At 48.8% G+C, this 9,105-nt stretch overlaps 1 long non-coding RNA gene across 1 annotated transcript; it reads left to right on the top strand.

The window, feature by feature from the left end:
- The first annotated feature begins 6,955 nt into the window (after nucleotides 1-6,955).
- LOC149975483 (uncharacterized) lies at nucleotides 6,956-7,447 on the top strand. Its single transcript, XR_016488414.1, has 2 exons — nucleotides 6,956-7,112; nucleotides 7,209-7,447. It is a non-coding gene; the product is annotated as an uncharacterized LOC149975483 (long non-coding RNA).
- Nucleotides 7,448-9,105: the final 1,658 nt, after the last annotated feature.

The raw sequence follows: 9,105 nt of genomic DNA, 5'->3' as shown, positions 1-9,105 counted from the left end.
GTACCAGATCAATGGCAGAGGTAAATAGGTATTTTGAGGTAGATACTGTACGTACATGAAGGCAGGGTAAAGTGACTAGGCATCAGGATAGATAATAATGAGAGTACAATAAAGAACAGAGTAGCAGCAGCAAATCATGTGTGTGTGAGTGCATGTGTGTAATGTGTATGTATGTGTGTTTGTGTTACGTTGGTCTGCGTGTTTGTGTTATGTGTGTGTGTGTGTGCATATGTAGTGTATGTGCATGTGTGTGGGTTTTGTGAGTGTCAATTCAGTGTGTGTGAATGAGTGTGTAGATGGTTTGTATATATAGTTTAGTGAGTGTGCGTAGGGTCAGTGCAAGATATAGTAAGTGCAGATAGTTTGGGTACCATTAATTGACTATTAAGCATTCTGGCTATTTAACATTCTTATGGCTTGGGGGTAGAAGCTCTCGAAGCTTGTTGGTCTGAGACCCGATGCTCTATAGCACGGTAGCGGAGTGAACAGTCTATGGCTTGGGTGGCTGGAGTCTTTGCCCATTTTTCGGGCCTTCCTCTGACACTAATATAGAGGTCCTGGATGGCAGGGAGTTCGGCCTCAGTGATGTACAGGGCTGTTTACACCATCCTCTGTAGTGCTTTGAGGTCAGGGGCGGTACATTTGCCATACCAAGCGGTGATGCAGGCATTCAAGATGCTCTCGATGGTGCAGCTGTAGAAATGTTTGAGAATCCGAGGGCCCATGCAAAGGGGGAAAGAGGCGCTGCCGTGCCCTCTTCACAACTGTGTGAGTGTGTGTGAACCATGTTAAGTCTTTATTGATGTGAACGCCAAGGGAATTTAAGCTCTTGACACGCTCCGCAACAGCCCCGTTGATGTGGATGTGGGTGTGTTCTCCCCTCTTTCTCTTATAGTCCACGATCAGCTCCTTGGTCTTACTGACGTTGAGGGAGAGAATGTTGTCCTGGCATCACACTGCCTCTGACCTCCTCCCTGTAGGCTGACTCAGCAAACTTGATGATGGTGTTGGAGTTGTGCGTGACTGCACAGTCTTGGGAGTACAGGAGGGGACTAAGCACATACCCCTGAGGGGTCCCTGTGTTGAGGGTCAGCATGGCAGAGGTGTTGCTGCCTACCCTCACCACCTGGGGCTGGCCCATCAGGGAGTCCAGGATCCAGCTGCAGAGGGAGGGGTTCAGTCCCAGGGTGATGAGCTTGGCGATTTCTCACCTCGTACTGGACTAATATTTTTTCTTTAACTTGTCAGACGCAAAGGATTTACTTCAGACACCGGACAAGGCCCAAATCCCTGTCATTCGCATGAAGAAGAGATGGAGATATCGGGGTCGTAGGTCAGTGTGCCTTGTAAGGATCTGACGGCGAGTGGGTAATCCTCCTCTACCATCAGTCCTATTAGCCAAAGTGCAATCATTGGATAATAAACTGGATAAGCTCCGATCAAGACTATCCTACCAACGGGACATTAAAAACTGTAATATCTTATGTTTCACAGAGTCAAATCAAATTATATTGGTCACATACACATGGTTAGCAGATGTTAATGCGAGTGTAGCGAAATGGTTGTGCTTCTAGTTCTGACCATGCAGTAATATCTAACAAGTAATCTAACAATTTCACATCAACTACCTTAAACACACAAGTGTAAAGGAATGAATAAGAATATGTACATATAAATATATGGATGAGCGATGGCCGTGCGGCATAGGCAAGATGCAGTAGCTGGTATATAGTACAGTATATACATATGAGATGAGTAATGTAGGGGATGTAAACATTATATAAAGTGGCATTGTTTAATGTGACTAGTGATACATTTATTACATCCAATTTTTTATTATTAAAGTGGCTAGAGATTTGAGTCAGTGTGTTGGCAGCAGCCAATGTAATTGATGGCTGTTTGATATCTGTCTGATGGCCTTGAGATAAGAAGCTGTTTTTCAGTCTCTCGGTTCCAGCTTTGATGCACCAGTACTGACCTCGCCTTTGGATGATAGCGGGGTGAACAGGCAGTGGCTTGGGTGGTTGTTGTCCTTGATTATCTTTTTGACCTTCCTGTGACATCGGGTGATGGTAGGTGTCCTGGCGGGCAGGTAGTTTGCCCTCGGTGATGCGTTGTGCAGACCTCACTACCCTCTGGATAGACTTACTGTTGTGGGTGGAGCAGTTGCCGTACCAGGCAACTGGTACGGCAACTGCCCGATAGGATGCTCTCGATTGTGCATCTGTAAAATTTTGTGATTGTTTTCGGTGACAAGCCAAATTTCTTCAGCCTCCTGAGGTTGAAGAGGTGCTGTTGCGTCTTCTTCACCACCCTGTCTGTGTGGGTGGACCATTTCAGTTCGTCCGTGATGTGTTCTCCGAGGAACATAATACTTTCCACCTTGTCCACTACTGTCCCGTCGATGTGGATAGGGTAGTTCTCCCTCTGTTGTTTCCTGAAGTCCACGATAATCTCCCTTGTTTTTTTGACATTGAGTGTGAGGTTATTTTCCTGACACCACGCTCTGAGGGCCCTCACCTCCCCACTGTACGCCGTCTCGTCATTGGTGGTAATCAAGCCTACCACTGTAGTGTCGTCTGCAAACTTGATGATTGAGTTGGAGGCGTGCATGGCCACGCAGTCATGGGTGAACAGGGAGTACAGGAGAGGGCTGAGAACGCACCCTTGTGGGGCCCCAGTGTTGAGGATCAGCGGGGTGGAGATGATGTTTCCTACCATCAACGCCTGGGGGCGGCCAGTCAGAAAGTCCAGGACCCAGTTGCCCAGATTCTGAGCTGTAATCGATGACACTTTACATAGGTATTCCTCTTGTCCAGATGGGTTAGGGCAGTGTGCAGTGTGATTGTGATTGTATCGTCTGTGGACGATTCTTGCCATTCTCTTTCGACCTCTCTCATCAACAAGCTGTTTTTGCCCACAGAACTGCTGCTGACGGGATGTTTTTTCTTTGTCACACCATTTTTGGTAAACCCTAGACACGGTTGTGCTTGAAAAGCCCAGAAGGGCTTTCATTTCTGAGACCCTGGATCAGGCGCATCTGGCACCAACGATCATACCGCGGTGCAGGGAACAGATACAGGTGCAGACCTACAATAGAACTGAAGTAACAGTACAAGTTACTGTAATTAAGCACCATTTTTTCAAGATGTTGGAGGAAATCTATGCAAACACAGGAAGAGTGGAAGATGAGTCAAACGAAATGAAGATCATGGATATCGACAACAAAACATATGAGAATGTTGTAACTTTCAAGCCAAGCTTTTTTAAATGTATTTTATTTATTTCACCTTTATTTACCAGGTAGGCTAGTTGAGAACAAGTTCTCATTTGCAACTGCGACCTGGCCAAGAAAAAGCAAAGCAGTTCGACACATACAACAACACAGAGTTACACATGGAATAAACAAACATACAATCAATAATACAGTAGAAAGATCTATATACAGCATGTGCAAATGAGATAGGATAAGAGAGGTATGGCAATAAATAGGCTATGGTGGCAAATTAATTACAATATAGCAATTAAACACTGGAATGGTAGGATGTGCAGAAGATGAATGTGAAAGTTGAGATACTGGGGTGCAAAGGAGCTAAATAAATAAATAAGTACAGTATGGGGATGAGGTAGATTGGATGAGCTATTTACAGATGAGCTATGTACAGGTGCAGTGATCTGTGAGCTGCTCTGACAGCTGGTGCTTAAAGCTAGAGAGGTAGGTAAGAGTCTCCAGCTTCAGAGATTTTAGCAGTTAGTTCCAATCATTGGCAGCAGAGAACTGGAAGGAGAGGCGGCCAAAGGAAGAATTGGCTTTGGGGGTGTCCAGTGAGATATACCTGCTGGAGGCGCGTGCTACGAGTGGGTGCTGCTATGGTGACCATAGCAGCACCATGCTCTCTTGGAGCATGAACTGACATATTGTCCACCCAATCAAAGGATCAGAGAATGAATCTAGTACTGAAAGCATAATCTAAAGCTAGCTAGCACTGCAGTGCATAAAATGTGGTGAGTAGTTGACTCAAAGAGAGAGAGGGACAATAGTTTAGCAGTTTTGGACAAATTAATTTCTTCCAAAATGAAAAAGAAGCAAGAGAGAGAGATTTTTTAAACTTTCAGTTTCACTTACTTAGCTAGCAAATGCAGGTAGCTAGTTTAGCATACTCAAACACCCTGCTCAAACAGAGAGATGCTACTTTAGTAGCTGGCTATGACTATCCAATACGACACTGGAACTCTTCCAAGTCAAGAGATCAAGTGACACAGTTAAATGTTGATCCTGAAACCATAATCACTCATAAGGATTAAAGAGAAAACATTCTGACTAATGTGGAAAACATTTGTGATAAACTTGCGAAGGAGACAAAGACTAACAACCAGAAAAAGTTTGAAAGTGATACTGCTGACTACAAGGAGCAGAAGGTATATTTCTGGAGGGATGGCCAGAGACAGCCAATTGGCACTCCACCACCAATAAACTGGAAGTGTAAACGCCAGCCCAGCCATAATCCAAGAGGGCCATTAATGTAGCGATCAACCAACTCTCTCACATCTGACTCCAGTGACCAATCCAGAGTCAGAGCATCTTCTTTTTTGGGGGATCCCGATGGACGACGTCATCAAATAAGCCATCATCACGACCACTGCCCACCCTGTGTCCCCGCAAGAAATGCAGGAGAGGACTACGTATGAAGACGGCAACACCCAAAGTCCCCGCCCAACACAATGTCACATCGGCTCCTGCAATGCCATCTACTGCTCATCCTGTGTCTCCTTTACCTTCTGCCACTCCCCTAGTACTCTCTCCCTCTCTCTCTGTGTGTGTGTGATTGTGTGGGTGGAGACAGGTGTGTAGGAGTCAGAGCAGATCCCCACCAGCTGCAATCTGTTCCATAATTGTAACGACGTTCGTCTGTAGAAGGAGAAGCGGACCAAAAAGCAGCGTGGTGGTTACTCATGTTCTTTAATGGAAAATGAACGATACATGAAATAACTTAAATCTACAAAACACCAAACGGAACGTGAAAAACCTATACAGCCTATCCTGTGACAACAAACACAGAGACAGAATCACCCACCAACCAAAGACCAAGCAGCGTGGTAGAAAACAGCGGCGACAGCAGCAGCAGCAGCAGCAACAACAGCGGCCGGTATCACAGGACTCCTGGACATGGGAGGAGATACTGAACGGAGAGGGACCCTGGGCACAGGCTGGGGAATATCGCCGCCCCAAAGCAGAGCTGGAGGCAGCGAAAGCTGAGGCAGCACGGCAGTGCGACAGGTACGAGAGACAGCCCCCAAATTTTTTTTGGGGGGGGGCACACGAGGGGTGGAGCTAAGCCAGGTAGCAGACCTGCGCTCACTCCTCGTGCTTATTATAAGCAGCGCGATACTGGGCAGGCACCGTGTTATGCGGTTAAGCGCACTGTGTCGCCAGTACGTGTCTATAGCCCGGTGCGCTATAGGACAGCCCCCCGAGAGTGTCATGCGAGTGCGGGCATCGAGCCAGGGCGTATGATGCCTGCTCAGCGGGTCTGGTCGCCGGTACGCAGTTTTTGTCCAGGGTCTCCTGCGCCGGCTCTGCGTGCTGTGTCTCCGGGGCGCTGGGAGGGTGCAGTGCGTCCTCTGCCTGCGCTCCGCTCGTGCCGGGCGAATGTGGGAATGGAGCCGAAGGGAGAGGTGCGTGTAGTAAGCACTAGATCTCCCGTGCTTACCCACAGCCCGGTTCAACCTGTGCCTGCACTCTGGAGGGTCCGGGCTAGAGTGGTTATTCAGCCTGGGGAAGTGGTGCCAAGGTTGCGCACCAGAGCTCCAGTGCTCCCCCACAGCCCGGTCCTTCAGGTGCCTCCTCCTAACCCCAAGCCTCCTGAAGGTCTCCTGTGGCAGCCCCACGCACCAGGCTGTCTCTCTGTCTCCTCCCTGCAGGTGGTCCCGCCTGTCCGGCGCCGCTGCCGGAGTCTCCCGCCTGTCCGGCGCCGCTGCCGGAGTCTCCCGCCTGTCCGGCGCCGCTGCCGGAGTCTCCCGCCTGTCCGGCGCCGCTGCCGGAGTCTCCCGCCTGTCCGGCGCCGCTGCCGGAGTCTCCCGCCTGTCCGGCGCCGCTGCCGGAGTCTCCCGCCTGTCCGGCGCCGCTGCCGGAGTCTCCCGCCTGTCCGGCGCCGCTGCCGGAGCCTCCCGCCTGTCCGGCGCCGCTGCCGGAGCCTCCCGCCTGTCCGGCGCCGCTGCCGGAGCCTCCCGCCTGTCCGGCGCCGCTGCCGGAGCCTCCCGCCTGTCCGGCGCCGCTGCCGGAGCCTCCCGCCTGTCCGGCGCCGCTGCCGGAGCCCCTCTGCTCAGAGCTGCTGCCGCACTTCTGTCCCGAGCAGCTGTCCCTCTGTCCCGAGCAGCTGCCCCACCTCTGTCCCGAGCTGCCCCTCTGTCCCAAGCAGCCCCTCTGTCCAGTGGGGTCATTGAGTAGGGTGGCCATGGTGAGAAAGCCACGGAGGCGGACAATAAGGCGGACTAAGACAATGATGAAGTGGAGTCCGCGTCCCGCGCCAGAGCCGCCACCGCGGACAGACGCCCACCCAGACCCTCCCCTATAGGTCAAGGTTTTGCGGCCGGAGTCCGCACCTTTGGGGGGGGGGGGGGGTACTGTCACGTTCTGACATCTATTTCCGTTGTTTTGTATTTATTTAGTATGGTCAGGGCGTGAGTTGGGTGGGCAGTCTATGTTTGTTTTTCTATGTTTTGGGGCATTTCTATGTTTTCGGCCTAGTATGGTTCTCAATCAGAGGCAGGTGTCATTAGTTGTCTCTGATTGAGAATCATACTTAGGTAGCCTGGGTTGCACTGTTTGTTTGTGGGTGATTGTCTATGTTAGTGGCTTGTGTCAGCACAGGTCTCATTTTGTAGCTTCACGGTCGAATTTGGTTTATTGTTTTTGTTACTCTTTTGTATAGTCTTCAGTCTTTCTTTATTAAAGGTTTTACCATGGACACTTACCACGCCGCATATTGGTCCTCTGATCCTTCTCGCCTCTCCTCTTCAGACGAAGAGGAGGACGACCGTGACAATAATCAAGACCTCTACAAATACTCAGCCCTGCCACTTCCACGCTGCCAGATCGTAATCTCTGCTCAGTCAGTCTACGTTTCTAGCCGTTTGTTACTATTCAGATCCTGTTATTCTGTTGTGCCTGTTTTCCTTGTCTGACGCTGTTTTCCTCTCCACTACAGTTCTGCCCGCTCTGAATCTGGTCCATGTCTCCAGTCCCACGTCTCATCATCCTGCTACTCTGTCCTGGATTCTCCACTCTACTACTCCCTTGGATTCCCCTCCAGGCCTGCTTACCCTGTCTCAACCCCTCTCGCTCCAGCCTCAACCTCCGCACCTGGTTTCCAGCAACCCGCCAGAGCTACCCCTGACCTGCACTCCATCTCCTCCCTGTGTTTCAATAAAAACCTTGGTTATTTCATCCCAGTCTCCTCGTTTGAGTCTGCTCTTGGGTTCCGCTGTTCCACTCCGCGTAACACTCACAGCTTGCAAGACACAGTAATAAACTTGTCCAACATCTGATACATGTTCATCTACCCTAGGTAATGGACCATCATTTGTCCCAACATCACAGGCCAAGGACTATGATACAGTTATAGACTTTCAAAAGTTTTTCCGCAGTCTGAGTTTTTTGGTAATGGGGTTGCTCCCCATGCACCTGCCAATGTTAATCTATTGAACAATATTAGTAACGAGACAGGAAACAGTGCTAATGTTTTTCCCATTGATAACCTGAATGACAGCTAACCTGACTCTCGCCCTGAGGACATGACAAGGGAAAATATACAGTTGAAGTAAAAAGTTCACATACACCTTAGCCAAATACTCAGTTTTTCACCATTCCTGACATTAGATCCTTGTAAAAATTCCCTGTCTTAGGTCAGTTAGGATCACCACTTTAGTTTAAGAATGGGAAATGTCAGAATAATAGTAGAGAGAATTATTTACTTCAGCTTTTATTTCTTTCATCACATTCCCAGCGGGTCAGAAGTTTGCACACACTCAATTAGTACTTGGTAGCATTGCCTTTCAATTGTTAATCTTGGGTCAAACATTTTGGGTAGCCTTCTACAAGTGTCCCACAATAAGTTGGGTGAACTTTGGCCATTCCTCCTGACAGAGCTGGTGTAACTGAGTCAGGTTTGTAGGCATCCTTGCATGCACACTCTTTTTCAGTTCTGCCCACAAATCTTCTATAGGATTCAGGTCAGGGCTTTGTGATGGCCACTCCAATTCCGTGACTTTGTTGTCCTTAAGCCATTTTGCCACAACTTTGGAAGTATGCTTAGGTTCATTGTCCATTTGGAAGATCCATTTGCGACCAAACTTTAACTTCCTGACTGATGTTTTGAGATGTTGCTTCAATAAATCTACATAATTTACCCCCTCCTCATGAAGCCATCTATTTTGTGAAGTGCACCAGTCCCTCCTGCAGCAAAGCACCCCCACAACATGATTCTGTCACCCAGGTGCGTCACGGTTGGGATGGTGTTCTTCGGCTTGCAAGCCGCCCCCTTTTTCCTCCAAACATAACGATGGTCATTATGGCCAAACATTTCTATTTTTGTTTCATCAGACCAGAGGACATTTCTCCAAAAAGTACGATCTTTGTCCCCATGTGCAGTTGCAAACAGAAGTCTGGCTTTTTTATGGCGGTTTTGGAGCACTGGCTTCTTCCTTGCTGAGAGGCCTTTCAGGTTATGTCGATATAGGATTCGTTTTACTGTGGATATAGATACTTTTGTACCTGTTTCCTCCAGCATCTTCACAAGGTCCTTTGCTGTTGTTCTGTGATTGATTTGCACTTTTCGCACCAAAGTACGTTCATCTCCCTTCTGGAACGGTATGACGACTGCGTGGTCCCATGGTGTTTATACTTGCGTACTATTGTTTGTACAGATGAACGTGGTACCTTCAGGCATTTGGAAATTGCTCCCAAGGATGAACCAGACTTGTGGTAGGTCTACAATTTGTTTCTGAGGTCTTGGCTGATTTCTTTTGATTTTCCCATGATGTCAAGCAAAGACGCACTGAGTTTGAAGGTAGGCCTTGAAATATATCCACAGGTACACCTCCAAT

Source organism: Oncorhynchus mykiss, chromosome 18 (assembly GCF_057628025.1).
Source record: "Oncorhynchus mykiss isolate SJ-2025 chromosome 18, ASM5762802v1, whole genome shotgun sequence".
NCBI lineage: Eukaryota > Metazoa > Chordata > Actinopteri > Salmoniformes > Salmonidae > Oncorhynchus > Oncorhynchus mykiss.
This window is presented reverse-complemented; position numbering and strand designations above follow the sequence as displayed.